This window comes from Elephas maximus, chromosome 2 (assembly GCF_024166365.1).
Source record: "Elephas maximus indicus isolate mEleMax1 chromosome 2, mEleMax1 primary haplotype, whole genome shotgun sequence".
Lineage (NCBI taxonomy): Eukaryota > Metazoa > Chordata > Mammalia > Proboscidea > Elephantidae > Elephas > Elephas maximus.
The window spans coordinates 215,632,522-215,659,385 of NC_064820.1; the positions used below are offsets into that span (position 1 = coordinate 215,632,522).

General features: G+C 47.7%; 1 long non-coding RNA gene across 2 annotated transcripts; it reads left to right on the forward strand.

Annotated features, from left to right (window-relative positions):
• The first annotated feature begins 7,452 nt into the window (after positions 1-7,452).
• Positions 7,453-13,005, forward strand: LOC126070528 (uncharacterized). 2 transcript variants are annotated; one of them, XR_007516213.1, is made up of 5 exons: positions 7,453-7,596; positions 8,583-8,704; positions 9,368-9,547; positions 10,251-10,350; positions 12,361-13,005. It is a non-coding gene; the product is annotated as an uncharacterized LOC126070528 (long non-coding RNA). The 2 variants fall into 2 exon arrangements; XR_007516212.1 differs by lacking the exon at positions 8,583-8,704.
• Positions 13,006-26,864: the final 13,859 nt, after the last annotated feature.

Below are 26,864 nucleotides of genomic sequence, written 5' to 3' on the forward strand. Positions count from 1 at the left end.
CTGGGCACCGTATCTGGTTTGAATGTACTTTTGCTTCCAAGCGTCTGCACCGGAGAGTCTGGAGGGGGCCTGTCCTCCAGCTGCTGGGGCCACTTTGCTCCTCCTTGTAGAGAGCTAGAAGTGGGTGGGAGCTTATGTGCTATCTTCCCCCTCACCACTGCCATGGCTCTCCACCAATGGCCAACAGTGTAGGAGCATGAAAGCCCAGCAACCTTAGCTCAGGCTTACATTCCAGCTTCACAGAGAGGTCAGGCCGAAGCCACCCTCTGCGGGATGTGGCCTAGCCTCTTTCCCTTCTTGGCCTGCCATCCCCACTCCCCCACCACCCTCCTGGGGTATACTTCCTTAACAAACCCCTTCCACAGAAATCAGGTCTCCTCCTCTCATAACCATGTTCCTTACTTCTCCCCTTCCTTCCCACACATATTGAGAGGAGGCTTACCATGTGCTAGATACCTCCTCACAGCTGTGTTGTGAATAATACTAATAAAAATACCAATTGCTAGCATTTACAGAGCCATTGCTATGTGCCACGTCCTGGGTTAAGCACTACATATATTATCCCAGTTAATCCTTACAACCACCCTTACGGTGTAGGTATTATGATAATTCCTGTTTTCCAGGTAAGTGATTGCCCTAGGTCAGTTAGCAAGTGGCAAATGGTTTTGAAGCCAGGTGGCCTGACTCTAATGCCACACTCATGTCTATTCTGCTATTATACTGAAAATAGCATGACAGAGCAGCTATGAAAGCTCCAAGCACAAGGAAAATTGACATTTTCACAGCAGGTGAAATGGGGAAAGATCACTTATTTTTCCAAAAGATTCTCTTCTTTGCAGTCTTTCCTTCATAAAAATCCTACTCTCTGAGGCAAATCCTAGGACTAGGACAACATGCTCAATGTAGACAGGTTCCTGGGGAAGGCATCTGAGGAGGTGTGAAGGAAAGCTGCCCTGGGTTCCTTCAGCTGCTGTGGGAAAGACGACGCATGGCGGCCTCAGGACAGTGATGTTGGCTGGCTCTTCAGGTTCACCTTGGCTCTTGTTCCAGGGGCTGGGAAGGGCTGGATGGGTTGCTGGCACATTTGCACTTGTGCAGGAGAGGCTCCGTGCATTCCCACCCTTGTCTCCCCAACTCCCTGCATACTTTGGGTTCCCTGAGCCCCAGGACAGTTCATATCAGAACACCACTGCTGGCCCTTTGTCTTTGTGTCATGACCCCAGGTGAGTCAACCCAGTGGGTAGGTGGAAGGAGTATTCTCAGAGCCAGCTCCACACTGAGATGGCTGGTTGTGTGGATGTTTGTTGCCATCGAGTTGGCTCCAACTCCTGGTGACCCCATGCACAACAAATGAAACATTGCCCAGTCCTGAGCCATCTTCATGATCGTTGGTATGCTTAACTCCATTGTTGTGGCCACTCTGTCAATCCATCTCATTGAGGGCTTCCCTTATTTTCATTGGCTAGAAACAACTAAATATACAAGGACATGACCATGAACCACATAAATACATATCATTCAATCCAAACAATTTCCCCAACTCAATCACCCATCACTGAAGCCCTAGCGTATAGCCACCCCAACACCATTGACATGAGGGAAATGGGACAGAGTGGACAAGACAGTGGTCTTAAACAACTGTGGGTAAAAGGTCTTACTTGTACAAAGCTTTACAAATCCCACAGTTGCCCCTTGGATCCTCCCTTCCCTGGCCATATGGACTGAACCAGCCAAAGGCACACACCCATTGGCTGGGCAAGGATCCTGTGAGGTGCCCTGGCATGAGACCTCTGCCCACAGGATCACTCCATTTTGTACAGTAATTTCCTAAGCCAAACAGCACCTTTCTCCCTGGGGGAAGGGGCAAGGCTTGAATGTGAGTCTTACAAAAGATGGGCAGGGGAAACAAGGCAGCCACAATACAAAGCCAGGGCAGAGGGAGATGTCAATATAGAAATGGAGGTAGTGAGAGAAATGCAGCTGTGCTATGCAGCGGGGTGGGGAGGTGGGCTAAAGGAGTGTCAGCTCCTGGGGTGTCTGCCTTGAGTGTCCCTGTGATAGGACCTATCACCTGGATCCACCTGATGGAGAGTCCCTGCTCAGGGTCTGCATAGATAGCTTTGCACTTTTCACATTTTGCACTGCCTTTCAACACTCAGGGCCTCATATTTGACCCTAGAAACCAGCCTATGGATAAGTCAGGGGCTTTGGGGCACATTTAACAGATAATAACTACCACTGGACTATAAACTGCAAATAGCAAGGTCTCATTTTGTTTACCGTTATATCTTCTTCTACCTAGAACAGTGCCTGGCACATAATAGCCAAAAAACCCCATTGCCATTGAGCTGATTCCAATTCACAATGACCCTATAGGACAGAGTAGAACTGCCACATAGGGTTTCCAAGGCTGTAAATCTTTACAGAAGTAGACTGCCACATCTTTCCCCTGTGGAGCAGCTGGTGGGTTCAAACCACTGATTGTTTGGTTAGCAGCCAAGTGCTTAACCACTGTGCCACCGGGGCTCCTTAAGTGCTAATTGTTGTGTACCATCAAGTTGATTCCGACTCATAGCAACCTTATAGGACAGAGTAGAACTGCCTCGTACAGTCTCCAAGGAGCAGCTGGTGGACTCAAACTGCTGACCTTTTGGTTAGCAGCTGAGCTCTTAATCACTGTGCCACCGGGGCTCTTGGCATATAATAGTCCCTCAATAAACATTACTTCAAATGAATGAATAACATTGATCCCTTTTTGGGACTATCTCATTTAGTTCTCAAGAATGCTTCATTTTCAAGATGGGTAAACTAAGGCTCAGGAGTCCCTGGGTGACACAAGCGGTTAAGGGCTGGGCTACTAACAGAAAGGTTGGCAGTTCAACCCCCCCAGAGGTGCCTTGGAAGAAAGGCCTGGTGATCTACATCTAAAAGATCACAGCCATGAAAACTCTGGGGAGCACAGTTCTACTCTGACGCATGTGGGGTTGTTCTGAGCAGGAATCAACTTGATGGCAGCTGGTTAAACTAAGGCTCAGAAAGGAGAAGCTGCTGTCCAGGGTCACAGGTAAGTGGTGACGCTGGGGTTTGAACCCCAGTCTCTCAGGCTTAATATTTCCTCTACAAAGAGGAAGAAAAGGACAGTGGGACCCCTGCTTTGGAAGCGTGGCAGGGGCCGGGGCCGGGCCCAAAGCCTTGTTTGTCTTCTCAGCTCTCTGCACCAAGGTGCTCACAGGCTCTTCTTCCACCTTTCTCTCCTTTTTTCTGCAAGTGCCCTTTCTCACTGATCAGACTCTTCCCTGGAAGAAAAGAACACAGAAAAGGCCCACTGAAGAGAGTGTGCTGGGGTGAGTGGGGCACATGGAGAGCAGCTCCCCACAAGTTCAGGGCCTGCCTGCCGAGAAGTGGCGTAGGCATCCAGGGAAGGGGCTGCTGGAGGAAGGAAGGAGTCATTCCTCTTCAAAGGGATTCCTGGCCTCAGTTCCTGAAGAATCCTAGTGTTTATATGAGCAGAGACCAGGCCCAAACACACCAGAGTGCAGTGCCCTTGCCCAAACCCAGAGTCATCCTCAGAGGAGCTAAAAGGACATCCGTTGTCCCTGGCTGCCGGGCTGACTGCCTGGCAACTACTGGCGAGAGCCACTGATCTCCTGAGCATTGACCATAAACACACAGAATAACTCGTGTTCTTTGTACAGGTTTTTAAAACACAGAGAATACAGAAAAGAAAGATAAAATCACCTATCACTACCCCACCAAAGCAAAAAAAAACCCAAACCCATTGCTCGCGGTGACCCATAGGCTACTGAGTAGAACTGCTCTATAGGGTTTTCTTGGCTGTAATCTTTACAGAAGCAGATAGCCAGGACTTTCTTCCGTGGCACTGCTGGAGGGGTTCAAACTGCCAATCTTTAGGTTAGTAGCAGACTGCAAACCATTTGTGCCACCCAGGAACCTACTTCCTCCACAGTATTTTATTAGGACAAATTTCAAACACAGAGCAGTTGAAAGAATTGCGTGGAGAGTGCCCATATGCCCACCACCCAGATTCTACAATTTGTACTTGCTCTGCTGCCTCAATGGCAGACCAGTCCATCAACTCATCTTATTTTTTGATACATTTCAAGGTAAGCTGAAGACAACAGTATACTTCCTGCTAAACATTTTAGCATGAATATTATTAACTAGAGTGAAATCATTGCTTTAAACAATGTTTCTTATAGAAAGTTTCAAATAGACAGAATTGTAGAGAAGGATATAATGAATACCCAGGTGCCCATGAACCCGCCTGACCAACTATCACCATTTTCCCCATCTTGCTTCATCTATCTCTCACTTCCTGCCTTTTTGCAGTGGCTAAAATTCATTCTTTCTAAAACAAGTTTTACTTTAAATTTTAAAAACAATGCAACTTGTAACCATTGTAATCGTAATTGATGCACGTGAAAAACACCAGTGGATGCTATGCTGTGGGTAAAAGCTTGGTGGGGAACGGCATATTCACATAGAAATATCATTCAGAGATGACTTATTAATTACAAATGTGAACAAGCATCTTTGCAAAGGAGAAATCTGCAGACACCACCTTACCCATCTGACGAAAGTTAGCGTCACAAATGCTGGGACATGCTGACTCTGTGTGACTCCTGACATGATGCATCAAGGACACAGCATCACTGCCGTGATATTCCAGAAATACACAACCTGAGTCGAATCATGAGGAAACACTAGACACACCCAACAAGAGATATTGTACAAAAGAACTGGTCAGTAGTTCTAAAAAATACCAAGGCCATGAGAAACAAAGGAAGGCCAAGAAACTATTCCAGATTAAAAGAAAGGAAGAGATGTGAAGACGAGATACAGTGGGTGAACCTGGTTAGGATCATGGATCCAGGGAAAATGCTATAAAGGACTTTATTGGGATAATTGGCAAAATTTGGATACAGACTGTATGTATACTAGACAGATCTATGCTAAATTTCCTCAATCCGATCATGGTGCTGTAGTTAAGAGAATGCCTTGATCTTAGAAGAGCATATGAAATAGTCAGGGGTAAGGGGTGTGAGGTCTGTAGTCTAATGTTCAAGTGGCCCAGGAAAACAATTTCATAGAGTCGTCCAGGACCCCCCACAGATACCAAAATCCTAGGATGCTCACCCGTATACCCGTTGCCGTTGAGTCGATTCCAACTCACAGCAACCCTATAGATGGAGTAGAACTGCCCCACAGAGTGTCCAAGGAGGGCCAGGTGGATTCGAACTGTTGACCTTTTGGTTAGCAGCTGTAGCTTTTAACCACTATGCCACCAGGTTTTCTAAGATGCTCAAGGCCCTGATATAAAATGATGTAGTGTTTGCATATAACCTAGGCACATCCTCCCATATACTTTAAATCATCTCTAGATTACTTATAATACCTAATACAATGTAAATTCTATGTAAAAAGTTGTTATACTGTATTGTTTAGGGAACAATGACAAGACACAAGGTGAACAATGCTCAGACTCCGAGTGCTGGAGAGAGACTGAGGATGTGAGATGGTGGCGGGAGACTACAGCAGGGCGTGCCTACACATCACTTCATTCGCCTGGATTCAACAGAGTGCTCCGTGCTTGGCAAATTCAAGTTTAGCTTTTTGGAACTTCCTTCCCCCCCTACCCCGCCCCCCGAATATTTTCGATCTGAGGTTGGTTGAATCCGCAGATTCGGAACCCGCAGAATGGGAGGGCCGACTGTACACTTACAGGATACATATGTTAACATATATATATATAATCACAATGTGGGAGAGAAAATACATGGGATGAAATGTTAACAATTGGTAAATCTAGGTGAAGGGTATATGGAAGTTCTTTTTTTTTTATATTCTTACAAACTTTCTATTGGGTTCAAAATCATTTCAGAATAGAAATTAAAAAAATAAAATAAAACATGTACATGACAGAAAACTTCCAAGGTGTTGACAGGGTGGGTCCATGCAGGTGGTCTCATCTCCCTCTGAACCCTGGTTACTCAGCCCCATCACTTTCTCCAGGACACAAATACAAATACAACTATGTATCCTGCTTTTTTCCTGTAACGTCATATCATGAATACTTCCCCATGCTGTAAACATTTCCTCAAAAATATTGCTTTTAATGGCTTCTAGCATTCTGCCCATAATTTCTTTAGCCATTCCCCTGGGTTGGAATTTGTGTGTCTTCCTGCCAAATGGTAAACAACGCTGCAATGAACAGCTTCACACATTCCTCTTTGTCTCTTTGGGCTGATTCCAAGGTGCGAGAACGGGGCAAAGGCTGCTGGCTTTCAAAGGCGCTTGGCAGGTCCTGACGAGTTGCGTTCCCACATTCCAGGAAGGTTGCACCAAGGAGCATGATCACCGGCGTGAGGCCCCTGCTTCACAACTGCCCAAGGAACCCGGAATCATCACTGGCCAAGTCCAGACATCCCAAAGGATCTCAGTGTTTTATTTGCATTTCTTTGTTGCTGGTACCTCCGTTTTTGTGTTTTCCTTCTGTGTATGGTGTGTTCACATCCCTTGCCCATTTTTTTAGCGGTCTCGGTGTTTTCCGTATTGATTTTTGGCTGCTGTGAGGAGTAAGATGAGTGGGTGCGTCTGCAGTGCTAGAGCTGGGCAGGAAGTGTGTCCGAGGCCCAAGGCTGTGTGGCTGAGCAGCTCACGCTCCATCTGCCTTCCGTCTGCTGGCTGCGCAGGCTCCCGGGCCTGCGTGCCTCAGCTCCTCCTCTGTGAAGGGGCTCATGCTGTTGGATGTGAGGGCCTCTGCATTCATGCATGCTGGTGCCCAGCTCATGCTGAGCGCTTATAAATGTTACGATTATTTACAATTTCAGGAAACCAAACCTTTGTCCTGTTTGTTGCCAATAGTTACCTTCCTGAATCTGACAGTGGAATGGACTGTGGCATTGCTAATGTGGCAGATGGGAAGGCAGGCAGGGACACAAGGAGCTCAGTGGATGGCTCCTAGAAGGGCCAAAGGGGCTGCAACCCATGTGCAGTCGGCCCTGCGGGCACTCACAGAACTGTCGCCAAAGGAGTATCTGCCACTTTAAACAGGCCTCAGAGCCATAAAGATAGGCCTGGTTGGCCCCAGACCAAAACCCAAATCAGTCGCAAGGAAGATTTTGCAACTTCCTTTTGAGAGATGCATTCCAGTGTCGCCCAGCTGAGACTGGCGTCCTGGGGCATGAACCTCACTCCGTTCTGCACCCTGGCTTCTTGCCACGTCCTAACAGCTGGGAGAGAGGGCCAGAGCTTTGTCCCCCGAGGAGGGCCCTCCTGGGGCCTGACACACATGGCTACTCCTTGCCCATGGAGGGAGGGGGCAGGTGGGACTGTGGGGGATTTCTTGTCCCCAAGCCAAGCAAGGCTCCACTTGGCTTCGGCCCACTCCCCCGCCCCCCCCCTCACCGTTCCATTCCCTACGGTGACTCAGTCAGGGAGCGGCCCAGTGCCATGAACCCTGCCGTCTTACCGTGCCCTCCCATGCCTGGGCCCCGGAGAGTGGGACGCAGGGCTCCTTTGGTTTGCACAGAGGAAGCTGAGGCAACTCGAGCCAGAAGTGGATTCCAAGCTGGGGTGAGTCACCCCCCCCCCAAATTAGAACAAGAGAGGGCCTTTCAGGGGCCACACCCGTCCTGGCTGCCTGGCCCGGCATTGGTCATCTCTCAGCCTCTGAGAAAGTGGCTTGCAGTTTGTGTTCGGCATCTTGGCCTGGCGTCTGCGATGCCCTGCACTGGCCCCCACAGCGTCCTACCCCGACAGCAGCACCGATACAATTCCAACCTCTGCTCACACAAACGTCTGTTGCTCTTGCTTTTAAGATCAACCAGCTGTGTGACTTATTAGAAACCTCTCCCATATTTGAAAATCCCACCAGGGGAGGATGCTGCAGAGCTCCGTGGTGGTTGTCACTGCACTACGGTAGGAAGAGGCATCCTGCACCATTGCTGGGTGCAGGGACCCAGGCCGAGCCTTGTGTCCATGGAGACAGCACCAGCAGAGTGCCCTAGCCTTAAGCACGGTTCCTAATCTGCAGCCCAGGTGAACCACAGCCTCAGGCCTCAGGACTCCCAGGCCCAGGGCGCTGGCCTGCCCTTGCCTCGTAGATCAGCTTTCCATTCTCGGCTGAGCTGGAAGACAAGCCCTCTGCCCAGACTTGGCTCTTTCGGGACTCCACTGAAAAACCAAACCCACGGCCATGAGTCGATTCCGACTCATAGCAACACTGTAGGACAAAGCAGAACTGCCCCACAGGGTTTCTAAAGCTGTAATCTTTATGGAAGCAGACTGCCACACCTTTCTCCTGTGAGTGGCTGTTGGTTTTGAACCGCTGACCTTTTGGTTAGCAGCCAAGAACTTTAACCTCTGCACTACCAGGGCTCCCGCAAATGCTGTCTGGAGCTGATGGAATGCCGGGCCTCAGGGATGGCAGAGAGAAAAGCTCCTCTCCTTCAGAGAGCTTAGGAGCAGGGGCCAGAAAGCCAGGGAAAGGGCCACATACCCGAGGGAGGTGTATGCTCATGGCCACCGCAAGACACTGATAGCAGTACTATTTGTAACAGCCCAAGCCTGGAACAAGCCCAGGTCCTCCAACAGTAGAGATGGACAAGTGGTGGTGGACTCACACCATGGACCGCTACACACAACGGAGCAGAATGAACCTCTGCTACGTGCAACAACTGAGGTGAATCTCACAAGGTTGAGCAAAAAAACAAAAACAAAATAAACCACAAAAGGGTATATACTGCATGGTTCCACGTACAGGAAGTTCGAAACTAGGTAAAACTGTCCTCTGGTGAGGGAGTAAGAAAAATTGTACTGGTTAAGAGTTCGGCTGCTAACCAAAATGTCAGCTCTTGGAATCCACCAGGCGCTCCTTGGAAACCCTGTGGGGCAATTCAACTGTTCTATAGGGTCGCTATGAGTCAGAATCGACTCGCCAGCAATGGGCTTTGGGTTTTTTGGGAGGGTTGATGGGGGAGTCACAGAAAGCCTTTAGGTGCTGGCTATGGTCCATACCTTCACCTGGGCTGGGGGTACAGGGTGAAGACATCTGTAAAAAATGAGGGCCAGGTCTGTGCAGACTAGAAGGCAGTTTGCGCTTCGGGGAGCCCTTGCCCCAGCTGGCCAGGAAGGAGCCCTACAGAGAAGGCGCCAGGAGGGGTAGGTGAGATCTGAACTGGGGTTTCAGGTAGTGGGCAAGGGGACAGTCCCAGGAGGGCAAGTGGACCCACAGGTGCATTTTAGCATCTGCTTTGTGATGAAGCTTGAAAATTGGATGCAGGTCATGAATCCTCCGGAAAGGTGCCCATGCACACACCTACCACAGTTTATGTTCCAAAATCAGGAGGTGAAGCAAAAGCCACAGATGGTCAGTTACCTCTGACGGCCCCTTCAACAACCCAGAAGAGGGACAGCTCAGTGACCAGAGGTCAGGAACAGGTCACTGCGCCACTGGCCAACCCAAGCACACCGAGTGACCATACCTTCAGACCCGAGATTTCACTGCACAGAGCCTTATCCGCAGGTGAGGACCAAGAGAACTGAGACTGGGATGGGGAGCAGGTTCTGCTCCTGTTTCTCCAGGCTGGGCTCAACGAGTTTGTTGATTGTTTGGTTAACACAGCACAGCTTGTACACAGTGGCTGCATAAAGCCCGCATGCGTTGTGTGTGTTAGTTTTGATTCCCCTAAAACCAGACCGTGATACAAGGATTGAATGACAGTGTCTTACACCGAGGTGATGCCAGAAAGTGCTGTGGTGAGCAGAGAGGTGAGACAGGGAAGGCAAGGGTGTGCTGAGGGCGGGTGTGCCTTGGGACCCATGGGGAGTCAGGACAGAGGAGCAGGCCCTTACCCATCCCCCACCCTGCCAGGTCCACGGTGCCTGACCTTCACTCTGCACGTCCGCCTGGCCTCCACTGGGAGTGGAGAGAGCACTCAGGTAGAGAACCAGGCTCTTGTGGTGAGAGCAGATGCCTTCCGGAGTGCCAGTGACCTCAGGGTGGGCCGGAGGATGAGGGCCATAGCACTATTGTGTGTATGTGTGCTAGGAACACACTACCGCCAGGAATTTCCCCAATAATTCTAGTAGTTTCACAGCTTTCATTCCCGTAAAACTCACTCGCCGGTCCCAGGTTAAAAACCCCTGTAGGAAAAGGTCCTGGACTCCAGCCCTTTTATGTAACCACTGGAGCCGACTGTACTAACAGACCTCTTTCTCCACTACAGTGGCCCCATCTGCAGAGACGTCTTTGTGGCCGTGCATCCCCCTCCTTCCTCTACTGCCTGGCCAGGAGGGAAGAGGGCAACCTCCCGTTGGCCTGTTTGTGTAAGAGATGGCATCCCTCACTTCCCTGGACTCATGGTCAGCAGTGCCATGTGATAAGTTAGGCCTGCCGGGACCGTGTGCGCGAGGCTGAAGGAAGGGCTGGGGATGGGCTGGTGAGGGGCTGCAGGTGGCTTGGGTCCCAGGGATGGATATGGGAGAGTTTGGTCTGAGACGGCAGGAAGCAGACACTAGCAGGAGCAGACCTCTGGGAAAACCATGAATAATTCTGGGTTATTCTGGAGTCATCTGGATGATCTAGAACCATCTGGATGACAAGGTGATTCCTTTCTTGAAATAATGACCTTGTATGCTACAAAAATATTTGTAACCTATAGACCATGACAGACAAAGGGTTAAAAACCATTATGTAAAAACTCCCTGCAAATCAGTAAGAACAAACAGACTAATAGCAATTTGGAAAAGGACTGGGAGGAGACAATGGGCAGAAGAAGAGGCTCCAACAGCCATCAAACACACGATCATTGCAATCCCAGGTCAGAGGCAAAAAACAAAGTGTTGTGGGGCCCGCTCTGCCCATCTGGTTGGCATGGATTTAAAAGGGAATACCCAGTATTGCCAAGGTATGGGGAAAGAGGCCCTTCCATGCCGTGGGAGTGTAAACACAAATTGGTACAATGTCTTTTTTTGGCATGCAAGTTGGCAATATCTATTAAATTGTGAAATTGTACAGTGTGCTTTCCATTTGATCCAACAATCCCACTTTAAGAAATAAAGTGAGATATTCCAATAGGAATATCTCTTCCAGTGTGCTAAGACACACTCATAAGGTTTTCAGCTCAACACTGTGTGCACTATCAACAAATTGTTAATAACTCAAATTTCTATCAAAAGGATGACAATTAAGTTATATACATTCACAATATGGAAAACCGCCCAGCAGCCAAGATCAGTGAGGTAGATCTATGTGGTCTGCCTGGAAAGAGGCTGTTGAATGAAAAAAGCAGTGTAGAATGACATGTGGAATATGATACCGTGGTGATATGAGTTCCTTTGTAGGGCCTTTTGCCTTGCTTCTTTGGAAAAACAGCTTGAGAGATGTTTCTCCTAAACACTGAGGAGTTACCTTTGCCCTAGTTTTCTGCCCCAGAGGGTTTGTTACTTTTGTCCAGATTGATTGACATTTCCTGAGTAAGCTGAGGAGCCCTGGTGGCAAAGTGCTTAAGCATCTGGCTGCTAAATAAAAGGTCCACAGTTCGAATCCACTAGGTGCCCCTTCGAAACCCTGTAGGGCAGTTCTACTCTGTCCTATAGGGTCAGTATGAGTCGGAGTTGACTTGTTGGCAACGGATTTGGTTTCGTTTTTTTTGGGGGGGGGGACAGTAAGCTGTAAACAACTGTGGTTTGATACGCTATGATTGATACGTACCTTGCAAGGATTGGTTAATGGACTATGCAAGTGAAGTTTCTGCAGCTTAGTATGCAAATGAAGTGTCTGCAGGCTACTATGCAAATGAAGTGTCTGTGGCCTACTGAGAGGGGATTGGTCAGTTTGTGGCCTCCTCTGGGAAGGGCTATACCTTGAAATTGACAAGGAGTTATGTATACAGACAGTCCCTAGATTACAAATGAGTTCTGTTCCTAAATCTGACTTTAAGTAGAATTTGTATGTAAGTCAGAACAGTTAGGTGTGGTTCATATCTAACCTGCAGGCCTGCCGTGTGGAACAGAGCACCAGTGCTCAGGGCATGTGGACAGTGGGGCTGGCCCTTTCCCAGCTCCGAGGAAGGCGGGTGCATGTGGGCTCTCTGCTTGCTGCTTTGGGCAGTGGCTGGCTGCACCATGTCACAGGGCCCTGCCCCCTGCCAGTGGCTGCCCAAGGACCCCTGTGGCACCTGCACATGTGGAGAAGCCCAGCCCCTCATGGAAGCCTGGGGGTCCAAACACCGAGTCAGTTTTTTCCTGATAGGCTTTATGAGGGTTAGTTTGTAACTATGGGTTGCACGTAAGTTGGATGTTCGTAACCCAGGGTCTGCCTGTATATGCTTCCAGCCCCACAGAGGTTTTTGAGACAGAAGGAAGCAGGAAGAGAGGCAGCAGGAAGAATGAAGAGAGAAGAAGCAGAGAGAAACAGAGAAGAGAGAAGCAGTAGACAGGAGAGGAACCTCCTAAAAGAGCTGTAATACCAGTCAAGGGCTGTTATACTGAAGACAGCGAGAGGCTCAGAAGGGTCCCACCAGCAGAGCCAGCACTACAGATGGCAGGGCCAAGAGGAGCCTGTCCTGAGGGAACTGAGAGGAGGCTGTCCTGAGGGGGCAGAAGGTAGCCTGTCCTGAGGGGGCAGAAGGTAGCCTGTCCTGAGGGGGCCAAGGGGAGCTTGTCCTCATGGGGTTGAGAAGACCAGTCTTAAGGGGGCTGAGGGGAGTCTGTCCTTAGGGGGCTGAGAAGAGCCAGTCCTCAGAGGGCTGAGGGGAGCCTGTCTTTAGGGGACTGAGGGAGAGATGTCCTGTATTGAAGAAAGGAGACTTTGCCTGCATGCTTCCTGATCCACATCCTGAATTGTAACCTGTTGATCCTAATCCCCAGTCGTACCCTATTACGTCCTTAATAAACCACTAATTGTAAGTATCGTCTGTGAGTTCTGCGTGGACAATGCCATGGATTATCAAACCCAGAAGAGTAGTAGAGAATGCCAGGAAAGGGATAGCTGGTGTCCAAATTGGTAAAAAAGGTTATGGGGTGAAGGTGTGTCTGGCTTCCACCTCATGGGAATCAGCTTTGGGCTGATCCTGGTCATTATCCTCCCTGAAGTTAGACAGGTTCTGATGCTACTACATTACTACTACTGTGCCATAGTACAGATACTATTTGTGCATTTAAAAACACAAAACAATCCTATACATTTTCTACGAGTTAATATGTGTTGTTAGCTGTCATTGTCCGAGCACCAAACTCATGGCAACCCCATCCACCGTTGTGATCCATAGAGTTTTCATTGGCTGATATTCAGAAGTAGGTTGCCAGGCCTTTCTTCCTAGTCCACCTTGGTCTGGAAGCTCTGCTGAAACCTGTCCACCATCACGGCAACACACAAGCCTCCGCTGACAGACTGATGGTGGCAGGATACAGTTCACCAATCAGGACAGTTTCCAACCAGGACAGCTCTCATCTCCTTCTTGGCCATGCCTACAGCCAGGGCCTTCTCTCAGCCATGCCAGCCTGCAGGTCTTCTCTTGGCCTCTGCTCTGCCAGGGCAAGTGTTAGATCTTTAGCTCTGCTGACAAGTGCCTAGAGGCACCCTTCTCTGCCAGCAAGCCTCCTCTCTAAAGGCACTCAGCTCTCTCTCACTCTGTGGGCCAGGCAAGCCCACCACACCCACTTCGCTGCGTGGGCTAGCAAGCACCACCACAGCCATCTGCTGGGCTTGTAGTTCTCGCCATTCGTACTGCTGCCACCAGGCTCTGCTGTGGTTGCCACCACTTCTCACAGTCTTGTGCCATCTTCAGCGTTATAGCTCTCTTGCTCCTGAGTCTAGGAGGTTCTCAGCACAGAAACCCCAGGTCCAAAGGATGTGCTCCACCCCAGACTCTTCTTGATAGTAGTCCCCCACAACCTCTATTCGATTGGCCCTTATATTAAATTTCAACGCATGGGCCCCCCAGCCAGACTATCAACTGACCAATCCCTTTTTTAAAAACCATTAACCCATTGCTGCCAGGTCGATTCCAACTCATAGTGACCCTATAGAGTTTCCAAGGCTGTAAATCTTTTCTTTTCTTTTTTTTTTATCATGCTTTAAGTGAAAGTTTATAGTTCAAATTAGTTTCTCATACAAGTATTTATACACATATTGTTATAAATAGTTGCTCTCCCTGTAATGTGACAGCACACTCCTCCTTTCCTCCTTGTATTTCACGTGTCCATTCAACTACCTCCTGTCCCTTTCTGCCCTCTCATCTTGCCTCCAGACATGAGCTGCCCATTTAGTCTCTTGTATCTACTTGAGCTAAGAAGCACACTCTTCAGGAGTATCATTTTATTTCTTATAGCCCAGTCTAATCTTTGTCTGAAGAGTTGACTTTGGGAATGGTTTCAGTTTGAGGCTAACAGAGAGTTCGGGGGCCATGTCTTCTGGGGTTCCTCCAGTCTCAGTCAGACCATTAAGTCTGGTCTTTTTACTAGAATTTGAGTTTTGCACCCCACTTTTCTCCTGCTCCATCAGGGACTCTCCATTGTGTTCCCTGTCAGGGTAGTCATTGGTGGTAGCCAGGCACCGTATAGTTCTTCTGGTCTTAGGCTGATGGAGTCTCTGGTTTATGTGGCTCTTTCGATCTTTTGGGCTCATATTTTTCCTTGCGTTTTTGGTGTTCTTCATTCTCCTTTGCTCCAGGTGGGTTAGAACCAACTGATGCATCTTAGATGGCCACTTGCTAGCTTTTGAGACCCCAGATGCTACTCACCAAAGTGGGATGCAGAACATTTTCTTAATAAATTTTGTTATGCCAATTGACCTAGATATCCCCTGAAACCATGGTCCCCAGACCCCCACCCCTGCTCCTCTGTCCCTCAAAGTGTTTGGTTGTATTCAGGAAACTTCTTAGCTTTTGGTTTATTCTGGTTGTGCTGACTTCCCCTGTATTGTGTGTTGTCCTTCCCTTCACCTAAAATAATTCTTGTCTACTATCTAGTTTGGAAACCCTGGTGGTGTAGTGGTCAAGTGCTACAGCTGCTAACCAAAAGGTTGGCAGTTCAAATCCACCAGGCACTCCTTGGAAACCCTGTGGGGCTGTGAGTTGGAATCAACTTGACGGCAACAGGTTTGGTTTTTATCTAGTTAGTGAATACCCCTCTCCCTTCTTCCCCACCCTTGTAACCATCAAAGAATATTTTCTTCTGTGTTTAAACCTTTTCCTGAGTTCTTATAATAGTGGTCTCCTACAATATTTGTCCTTTTGAGACTGCCTAATTTCACTCAGCATAATGCCTTCAAGATTCCTCCATGTTATGAGATGTTTCTCGGATTCATCATTGTTGTTTATCTTTGCATAGCATTCCATTGTGTGAGTATACCATATAATTTGTTTATCCATTCATCCATTGACGGGCACCTAGGTAGTTTCCATCTTTTTGCTATTGTAAACAGTGCTGCAGAGAACATGGGTGTGCATATATCTATTCATCTGATCGCTCTTATTTCTCTAGGATATATTCCAAGGAGTGGGATTGCTGGATCATATGGTACTTCTATTTCTAGTTTTTTAAGGAAGAGCCAAATTGTTTCCAAAGTGGTTGTACCATTTTACTTTCCCACCAGCAGTGTGTAAGTGTTCCAGTCTTTCCACAGCCTCTCCAACATTTATTATTTTGTGTTTTTTGGATTAATGCCAGCCTTGTTGGGGTATGATGGTATCTCATTGTAGCTTTGAGTTGCATTTCTCTAATGGCTAATGATCATGAGCGTTTCCTCATGTATCTGTTAGCTGCCTGAATGTCTTCTTTGGTGCAGTGCCTGTTCATATCCTTTGCCCATTTTTTAATTGGGTTATTTGCTTTCTGTTGTTGAGGCTTTGCAGTATCTTGTATACCAAGGCTGTAAATCTTTATGGAAGCAGACTGCTACATCTTTCTCCCACAGAGCAGCTCTTGGGTTTGAACTGCTGACCTTTTGGTTAGCAGCCAACCAATTCAACCACTGCACCACTAGGGCTCCTTAGGCAATACCCTGGTAGACCACAAATCACTCAATTTGCATAGTAATTGACCAATTCCCGCAAGGTCACTTAATCCTATTGGATGGTTTTGTGCATCCTATTTGCATAGTAAACTGACCAATGCCTTGCGAGATTACAGCCCAACCAATCATTTTTGGCAGAGTTATAAACCCAAGGCCAGAAAGGCCATATATAAGAGAAACCCATTGCACCACAGTCACATAAAAATTAATGCACATAAAAATGGTTAAAATCCTAAATTTTATGTTATATGTATTTTACCACAATAAAATACATATTTTTAAAAAAGGACATGGTGAAGGCTTAATACAGATGTCAAGATAACCAAAAGCTGTCTATAAATTCAATGCAATATCCGTCAAAATTTCAATGCCCTTCTTTGCAGAAATAGAAAAGCCAATCTTCAAATTTGTTTTAAATGGCAAGGAATCCCAAATAGGGAAAGCAATCTTGAAGAAGAATAAAGTAGGAAAACTCATATTTCCTGATTTCAAAACATACTACAAAGTTCCAAACCCCACCAAACCCAGTGCCGTCGAGTCGATTCCGACTCATAGCGACCCCATAGGACAGAGTAGAACTGCCCCACAGAGTTTCCAAGGAGCGCCTGGCAGATTCGCACTGCCAACACTTTGGTTAGCAGCCGTAGCACTTAACCACTACGGCACCAGGGTTTCCACTACAAAGTTACAGTAATTAAAACAGCCGGTTGTTGTTGTTAGGTGCCATTGAGTCAGTTCCAACTCATAATGTACGACAGAACAAAACACCGCCCGGTCCTGTGCCATCCTCACAATTGTTGCTATGTTTGAGCCCATTGGTGCAGCCACTGCATCAATCCATCTCGTTGAGTGTCTTCTTCCTTTCCACTGACCCTCTACTTTACCAAGCACGATGTTCTTCTCCAGGTACTGGTCCCTCCTGATAACATTTCCAATGTACAGGAGACAAACAACAGCCTGTTACTGGTATAACAATCAACATATAAACCAATGGAATAGAATTGAAAGCCCAGAAATAAATCCATACTTCTATGGTCACCTGGTTTTTGGTAAGGGTGCTAAGTCCATTCAATGCAGAAAGAGGAGTCTCTTCAATAAATGGTGCTGGGAAACTGGATTTCCACAAGCAGAGTAAATCAGGATTCATGCCTCCCACCATTCACAAAAACCAGTTGAAAATGCAACAAGGACCTAAAAGTGGAAATTGAAACCAGAAAATTCTTCGAAGAAAATGTAGGGACAAGGCTGTCGGACCTAGTGGTTAGCAGTAAATTGTCAGATTGGATAAGAAAAGTTCGAGAAACAAAAGATAAAATAGATAGATGAGACCTCATAAAAAGTAAATACTTTTGTACATCAAACGACTTTGTCAATAAAGTGAAAAGACAACCACCGTTTGGGAGGAAAATTTCAGGTACCGTATATCAGATAAGGGCCTAATATCCAAAAGATATATAAAACTTACACAAGTTAACAACAAAAAGACAAACAACCCAGTCAAAAAAGTTGGCAAAGGACCTGAACAGATAGTTCACCAACGAGAATATTCAGATGGCCAACAAGCAGAAGAAAAAATGCTCAACATCATTGGTCATTAAACCAAAAACCAAACCAAGTACCGTCAAGTCGATTCCGACTCATAGCAACCCTAGAGACCCTAGACTTCCCATTAAAAAAAAAAGGTGCAAATCAAAAGCACAATGAAATACCACTTCACGCCCATTGGGAAGGCAAAGATAAAAAAAAACAGAGAACAATAGGTGTTGGTGAGACTGTGGAGTAACCGGAACCCTCATCCATTGCTGGTGAGAATGTAAAATGGTACAGCCACTGTGGAAAAGAGTTTGGTACTTCCTCAAAAGGTTGAACATAGCATTACCAATATAATCCAGGAATCTCAATCCTAGATACCAATACCCAGAAGAAGTGAAGGTAGGAACACAAATAGAATCCTGTACACCAATGTTCTTTGTAGCACTTTTCACAACACCCAAAAGGTGGAAACAACTGAAATGTCCATCAACATATAAATGGATAAACAAAATGTGGTATGTACATACGATGGAATATTACTCTGCCATAAAGAGAAATAAAGTTCTGATGGGTGATGCCACAACGGGTGAACTTTGAAAACATCATGCTGAGCAAAATAAGAGAATTGTAAAAGGACAAATACTGTATGATCTCATTTATATGAAACCTGCAAATATCTAGAACCCAAAGATGGTTACCAAGGGCAGGAGGGAGGGGAAGAGGAAAGGTTTTTGTTTGGGGGCCACTGAGTTTATGTCCATGTTGGAGGACTATTTTGGAAAAGGATAGCAATAATGGTGGCACACCATGAAAAATGTAATCTATGTCATTGAGTTTTAAATATGGGAGTTGTGTTGGCAGATGGTTTGATGCATATGTTTTCACAACAAAAAACAGAGGAAAAAAGGACATGGCCCACATGTGGACCAAAAGTCCCAATTCTGTGACTCTTGCTAGTATGGGAAGAGAAATCCTTCTCCATGGGGGTTGTGAATCGGAGGGTATGAGTGGAGCTAACCTGGGGGTGGAGACAGCAGGAGGGAAGCATAACAAATACATGAGGAGTGAGGGAGGCCCAAGGCATCACCTGCGAGTTGAGGATGGTCTTTCTGTCACCTGGAAGAGGCCCACCCTGATTGTCCCTGCCACGTGTCCTCAGCCTTCACAGAGGCCCTGACGGCACCTCCCTGGCGGTACTGCACGTGTTCACGGCGCAGCTACTGAGGGGTGGGAGTAGTTCAGCAATACCTGCTTCCTTGTCCCTCAGTGTTTGACACTGAGGCAAGGTCTATGCTGGCTCCCAGGGCTCCCTGGCAGGACGGAGCTCCTTTACCCACAGCAGACACCAGCTCACTGATGCACCTTTCCTGGCTTCCCTCCCATCCCTCTCTTGCTTCCTGTGATGGCTGATTTTTTGTGCCAACTCGGCTGGGCTGTGGTGGCCAGGTGTTTGGTCAAACACTGATCTGGATGTTGCTGTGGCGGTTTCTGGAGATATGGTTCACATGGGCAGCTGATTTAAAGTAAAGGAGATTACCTTGATAACATGGGTGGGTAGGCCTCATCCAATGAACAAAAAACTGAGGTTTTTGGAAAAAGAAGGCCTCTGCCTCGGGACTGTAACAGACATCTTGCTGGAGCTTCCAGCCTCCCACCTGCCCTACAGATTCTAATCTTGCCAGCCCCAGGATCACGTGAGATAATTCCTTGGACTCAATCTCTCTTTTTCTCTGTATAGCCTATTGGTTCTGTTTCTGTGGAGAACCCTGACTGATATACTTCCCAACACCCACACAGCGCTTTCTGGAATCACTTCCCAAATACACAACTTGTGGGGGAGGCCAAACTAAGATGCTAAACCAACAAATCTCTCTCTCCTTCTCTGTCTCTATCCTCTCTCTATTTCTGTTTCTGTATCTCTCTCTCTTAAGCCAGTTTGAGTTGATTTTCTTCACTTGCAACCAAAAGAACCCTGATTAACACATTATGATAACTGGCTTATGGAATATTGTGAAGATGCTATCACAGGTTTGTAAGGTCCTTGCCCTGGACCTGGGCCTTTGCTCCTCCTCAAATTCCTGGCTTGTTTATGACAGGAGATAAGCTGAGCCTCTCAGTGGGTGGTTGGGAGCAGCCTCATGGCGTGGCTTTCGGGGTGGGTTAAGGCTGCCTCACAAGTACACCCCCACCTTCCATGCACCTCAGATTCCCACAGCAGTGGTCATTCTTTTGAGTTAGGTCTCCTTTTCTAAGCTGCTTCAGTTGGTATCTCTCGGACCCTTCTGGTCAGGTAGCTACACACTACTGATTGTTGTAGCTTCCATATGCCAAGCCCTTGCTGTGTGCCAAGCTCCACTAGTACTTTGTTCTATGACCTGCCAAGATGAGGGGTACCTCCCTTCTGTGGCTGCCATCACCAGGGATTTTTTTAAACGTAACTTTTGTTGAAGTCTAAGAAACAGACAGAAATGGGCGCAAATCCTAACACAGCTTGATGAATTTCACAAACTGAACACACATGTGTAACTACTACCAAGATAAGAAACATTGCCCTCATGTTCTCCATCTACTTGCTTTCCCAAGGGTCACAGCTGTCCTGATCTCTCACCTCACAGGTGAGTTTTGCCTGTTTTTGAACTTACATAACATGGGATTATTTAGTAGATAGTCTTTTGTGTCTGACTTTTCTTGCTCGCATTGTGTTTGTGAGATTCCTCCATGCGGCTCTGTGCACCAGTAGATGATTCATTTACGTTGCTGTATAGTATTCCACTGCACCATCACCAGCAATTTATTTATCCATTCAACTCCTGATGGGCATTGGGAGTGTCCAGTTTTTGGCTATTACGGATAACGCTGCTTTAGCATGTTGATCCTTTTTATTGTAATTAGATGGAGATTGTAGGAACCACAGAGGGAGAGGTTGGACAAAGTGTTTTACCCTGTTTTTTCCCTGTTATGCGTAGTACCAGGAACTTCCCAGGTTACCTGTCCCTGCTTTGACCCTATGCCAGAAGGTGAGATTTTTCCATTGTCCAGTGCAGGTCTGGGACCCAAAGCTGGTGTGGCTATCTAAGTGATGGGAACCCCTAGTAAAGGGATGCCCACCCCTTGCCTTCAGGTCTCTGTGAGCATAACCAGGTGACCATGTTGAGGGATGGGGTGGGAAAAAGAGTGTCTCGTTCTTTGACTCAGGGCCAAACCTGTGGATTTGTGGGGACATCTATACCATTTGGCAATTGTATCCATCTGCAAGTAGCAAAGACCTGGAAAAGCATGGCTTAAATGAAATAGAGGTTTTTTTTTGCAGGTCAAAGAAGTCAGAGACCCCTAAGTTAGATGTGTAGTTCCAGAAAGTCGTCAGGAGCCCACACTCCTTCTGAGTTTCTGCTTTGCCATATTTAGGCCTTAGCTTCCATCCTAAAGGTAACGAAATGGCCCCTGGAGTGCCAGCCATCATGTCTATATTCCAGGTAGGGAGAAAGAGAAGGAAGAAGATAGAAAGGATACACTCTAGCTTTTTTGGAGCCTTTCTGAAAATCTCTCCCAACAACCTCACTGGCCATTCGTATTTGCCAAGTAAGCTGAGAAATGTCATGTTTTAGCTGTGCGCCGGACTGCCTTGAATAAAATCAGAGTTCTTTTACTAAGAAAGAAGCAGAGAATAGATATGGGGCAGGCAGCAAGCAGGCTCTTGCTCAACATTCAATCCTGGCTTTCTTTGACCTTATTTGGGATATTGAGAGACAAGGAACTCTAATTTTAGCAGTTGCTGAAAGCAAGGAAGAGTCATTTCTGAAGCAAAATGCTTTAAACGGGGGCTTTGCTGAGGTTAGTAGTTCTCCTCCTCCATTATGGATATGCAAATGACTTTGGGAAGGGGTGTGCAGATCTTTCCTTAAGAACAATAGATAAAAATTACCTACTAATCTCATCAGCTTTTCAAGATAACAGTGTTGGTTACATGACAATGTCAGGTGGTCTCAAACTCCGTAGGGGGTAGTGTATGCATGAGTCGTATGTGAGTCCCCAAGTAGCCCCCTCAGACAGGTATTTGTGTGCTAGCGATTTATTAAGAAAGTGCTCCCAGGGAGACAGAGGGAGTGAGGAGGGTGGGGGTGCAGGGAGTGGGAGGGGGCACAGGGCAGTGAGGGGGAAGCAGTCAAGGGTGGGGTTTCAAGAGAAGCCCCAGCCACAACCTGATCCTGCAGGGAGCTCCTGAGGTTCAGTTACACCCAGAGGTTTCAGCTCCAGGCCAGGGAGCTGGGCTTCAGTGGAGGAGGGATTGAGCCCCAGGACTCCAGAGAAGGCTGCAGGTGCTGGTGGCTGGGAGAGAAGCCTGCAGAAGCTGGGGGAAGGGTGTGCAGATCTGATAAAAGGATCCAGAAGGCATCTGGATTGAGCATCAATGGTGGCCCTTGCATAATGTACCTCATTTACACCCACAGCACCCCTGAGAGGCTGGCACTATTATCATACCCATTTTACAGATGGGGAAACTGAAGCTCAAGGAAGGAAAGTCAGGTGTTCAAGTGTCAGGGCTGGGACTCTAATCCAGATCTGAGAGTCACCAAAGACCCCATTTATGGCCAGAGCTGACAGCCCGTCCTTGCTTACTTCATAAGCCGACAGGCATTTACGGAACAGCTATTGCACGCAAAGCCCCAAGTCCCAACCTCCAGGTGTTCCTAGGCCCCATCCTGCTGGGTAAGCCTCTTTCCCATGAGTTTCAGTCCACTGATCTCTCTAGAAAGCAAGACTCTAAAGTGTAATCGAAGTGGGTGGATTTGTAAACTCTGGCTTCTGAAAGAGTGGGCTGACCGAAGGCGGTGAGGTGAGGGAGGCCCAGGAGCAGACGGGCTGGAGCGGTCTTTGGTTTGACCCTGACATTACCCGGGGCGGGGCCAGATTGTCCTTGGAGTAGAGGAGGTGACCCATTGGACTGACACTGGAAGAGACTTGGAGAGCAGATGGGATGGAGGCTCAGGGGGCAGTTGGCTTGTGCACAGTCACCCAGAGCTTACAAAAAAAAAAAAAAAAAAAACCACTTATAGCACAGAGTAGAACTGCCCCATAGGGTTTCCAAGGCTGTAAATTTTTATGGAAGCAGGCTGCCACATCTTTCTCCTGCAGAGTGGCTGATGGTCTGAACCTCTGACCTTTTGGTCTTAGCGGCTCAGCTTTTTTGGGACTTTACCACTTACGGGCTGTGTGACCTGGGGCAAGTTAATTAACCTCTCTGGGCCTTAGATTCCTCACTGATAAAGAGAGGAGACAGCACAGAGAGGCTGTGAGGGTTGAATGGGTTACTAGAATGGAGCCTGGCACATAGTAAGCACTACCAGAGTGTTGATAAGGAGGAAGAGCAAAAGGAGAAGGATTAGCCAAATGAACGACAGGACATATTAAAAGTGGAAAGCCCTTCCTTTCAAAAGTGGCCCACCCAGTCATTGGTAAGGATCGGTTATGGATCAAATTGTGTCCCCCCAAAAAGTGTGTGTCGGCTTGGCTACTCCATGATTCCCGGTGTTGTGTGAGTGTCCACCCTTTTGTCATCTGATGTGATTTTCCTGTGTTGTCAATCCTGCCTCTATGGTGTTAACGAGGCGGGATTAGCGGCAGTTATGTTAACGAGGCAGGACTCTATCTACAAGATTAGGTTGTGTTTTAAGTCCATCTCTTTTGAGATATGAAAGAGAGAAGTGAGCAGAGAGACACACGGACCTCAACACCATCAAGCAAGAAGAACCAGGAACACATCCTTTGGACCAGGGGTCCCTGTGCTGAGAAGCTCCTTGACCAGGGGAAAGTTGATAGCAAGGACGTTTCCCCAGAGCCGACAGAGAGAGAAAGGCTTTCCCTATAGCTGGACTTCCAGCCTCCAAAACTGTGAGAGAATAAATTTCTGTTTGTTAAAGCCATCCACTTGTGGTATTTCTCTCACAGCAGCACTAGATAACTCAGACAGGATCCGAGGGGTCTGTAGGCACAATGGCCTCCATCAAAACGTCCCACTCTGTGTCCCAGTCCCTGTGAGCTTGGCTCTCCTTCCCCACACAGCTGCCACTTCCACCCACACCAGTGTATCCGTGGCAGATGGAGTTTGCCTCCCTTGCATGTCAATAAAGGTAGTAATACTTTTAGGTAACATTTCTCCAGCACTCACAATATGCTAGACACTGTGCTGAAGAACCACTTTCCATGGATTTTCTCATTTAACAGCCCCAGCCCTGGCCCCAGGAGGTGGGCACTACCATGATCTCCGTTTCACAAATGAGGCAAAGCGGAGCTTGCAGTGCAGGAGCTGGGGCCTGCCCATACAGGTGGTCTGGCTACGAAGCCCACATGCTTGCAAAAAAAATTGTGGTAAAATACATCTAACATAAAAGTTGCCATTTTAGCTGCTTTTAAGTGTACAATTCAGTGACATTAATTACATTGACAGTGTTGTGCAACTGTTACCACAATTTCCAAAACTTTTTTTTATCACCCTGTAAAGAAACCCGGTACCTATTAGCAGTCACTCCCCATCCTGCCCTCCCCCCAGCCTCTGGTACTCGCTAATCTACTGTCTGTCTGTATGCATTTGCCATTCTAATATTTCATATAAATGGAATCATAGAGTCTTTGTCCTTTTGTGTCTGATTTATTTCACCCAGCGTAATGTTTTCAAGGTCCATCCATGTAGTAGTCTGAATCAGAACTTCATTCCTCTTTATTACTGAATAATATTCTGTCATATGTGTTTTAGGTGCCAAGTGCTGCTATAACAAAAAATCATATGTTGGAGGCTTTGAAGAACAGATATTTGTTTTCTTGTGGTTCAGGAGGTAAGAAGTCTGACCTTAGGGCACGGCCTAGGGGCAATGCTTTGTCCATAGCCCAAAGAGGGCCTTGGTGTTCCTTGGCGTCCGTCTTTCACCTGTGTGTCTCTCTGTGTTTATTCTGCTATTTTTATAACTCAGAAGTGGCTAGGTTTAGAACCCACCCTACTCTAGTATAACCTCTTTAACATAACAAATGAAAACCCCTACTTCTAAACAGGTACAAATGCCCACAGGTACAGGGGCTAGAACTTCAGTACATACTTTGAGAGGACACAATTCAGTCCGTATCAGTGTGGATGTACCATATTTTGTTTATCCATCCATCTGTTGATGGGCACCTGGGTGGTTTTTACCCAAAGCCCCTGCTCTTTAACTGCTTTTTCCCAAGATCAGGGCCTCGAAAACAAGTGGTCCCTCCCGAGTTGGCCTTTTTGGGCCCCTGTCTGACAGCTATCCCAAGGCCTGGAGCCCCATGGTGTTGTTCAGTCACACCCCAGCCCTGTGGCCCAGTAGGGGTCTGTGCGCTGCTTGACAGTAGAGATGGGTTGGGGGGCACTAGAAAGGGAACAGTTTCAGGGCAAGTACTTCCCAGCCATGATATTCCTTGGCTAGGGGATCTGGGACATTCACATTACTCTCTGAACCTCAGTTTCCCACCTTTAAAATGAAGGCTGCTGGGGCACCTTGCCCTGCCTTGCTTCTTGCTTGTTCCCGGCTCCTCAGTGGCCTCCACTGGATATTCTGGCAGACCGTGGCACGCAGCAGCTGTGTTTGTGTGGAGTGGCCAGGCACATAGTAAGCACTAAAAAAAGACTGTTGAACACATGAGTGAATGACTGGACAAATGAGTGAATGAGTGGATAAATGGACAAATGAGTAAGTGAATGGACAAATGAGTGAGTGAATGAGTGAATAAATAGACAAATGAGTGAATGAATGGACAAATGAGTAAATGAGTGGACAAATTCGGGAGTGTAGGCTCAGCTCCACAGTAGGCCCCAGTCGTCTCTGTGCCAAGTGCAAGCTGTTCTCGTGGATTTGCTTCCAAGTGTTCTGGGAAACGTCCAGCCAAGGAGACAAGCATCAGCCCAGGGGGGAGAAATGGGTCTTGCTGTCCCTCCTCAGGCCTCCTGGACCCCAGCTGGACTTGCCCTGGTCTGGGGCGAGGACAGGGGGTAAAGGGCTTTGCAGCCTGGATTCTCCAAGGCCAGGAGGGGGGATGGGCAAGGGATACTCTTCAGGCTCCCTGGGGCCTCCTGGGAGCCTCTTTGTCTTCTGACTGCCTCCTGAGCGCCCTGGGGCGCCTCCCCCAGAACCTTGAGGGGAAGCGCAGCCAAGCGGTGGTGCCACCAGGTAGTGCTAAGAGCACTGCTGGAAAGGACCCAGAAGGCCCTTCCAAGGATGGAGATGGGTTGTACTGTAGGCCCTGCCCAGGGAAGGCCTGCTCCATGTGGGTGAGTGGGAGAAGAGCAAAGGAAGCGCTCTTGGAGGCCAGCGTTGGCCTTGATCTACTCCTAGGAGAGCACTGAACAAGGAGTCCTCTGGATGCTGAACTCCAATGGGGAAGCACCTGGGCTCAGAAGTCAGAGGGGCCCCATTTTGGCCTCTCATGCTCTGAGCACTGAGCACACTGCTTAATTCCCTGCTCTAGGCATCCTCTTCTGCGAAATAGGATGGAGCAGGGACCCTGCCTAGATTCCTGGGCATCTTGCATGCTTATCTCTGTGTTGGGGACAGTTCTAGGCCCTGTACCTTCGATAACTCCATCAGGCCTCCTAACAGTTGAGGACACAGAAGCACAGGGAGGCTATGTCATTGCTCAAGGCCATGCAAGTAGTAAGTGTTGGAGTAGACACGGTGGGTGCCCTGCCCGTGCCTCCCTGGGGTATTCACCTCTTTGAATCAAGGACTGCTTGCTGGGAACACTGGTGACTGCGCCTTCCGGGTTTTTGTTCAGCTGCAAGAGCAGATGGGCTCAAACAGCTGGGGGTGCTGGACAGTAACTGCCCCCCAAAGCAGCTCTCTGCCAACAATGGCTGTGGGATTGGAGGTTGAACTTCCCCGCTCCCTTGAAACAGTGAAAATCCCTCTGGCACTGGAGAGCAGGAGTGTCAAACATGCAGTATTGGAGCTGTCCCTGTCTGTGCCTCAGCACTTCTGACCGCCAGGTACCCAGCAGACCCAGGCATGGGGAGCCTTCACCGCTTCCTCTTTCTCCCCTTCAGTACACAAATGTTCTCTGCCCCAGCCCACCGGGCAGCCCTGAAGCGTTGACGTGCCACCTGAAGTACAGTTATATAAAGATGACGTGGTGTGCATGGTTTTCAGGATCAGAGCGTGGAGGTTTCAGCGTGAAAGCATTGTCTTTTTTTTTTTTTTTAAAAGATATTTGAATGTGGAACATTCTTATAAAGAAGCGTGACAGGCGCAGGTGATTCTATTTCAAAAACCTGCCTTCAGTG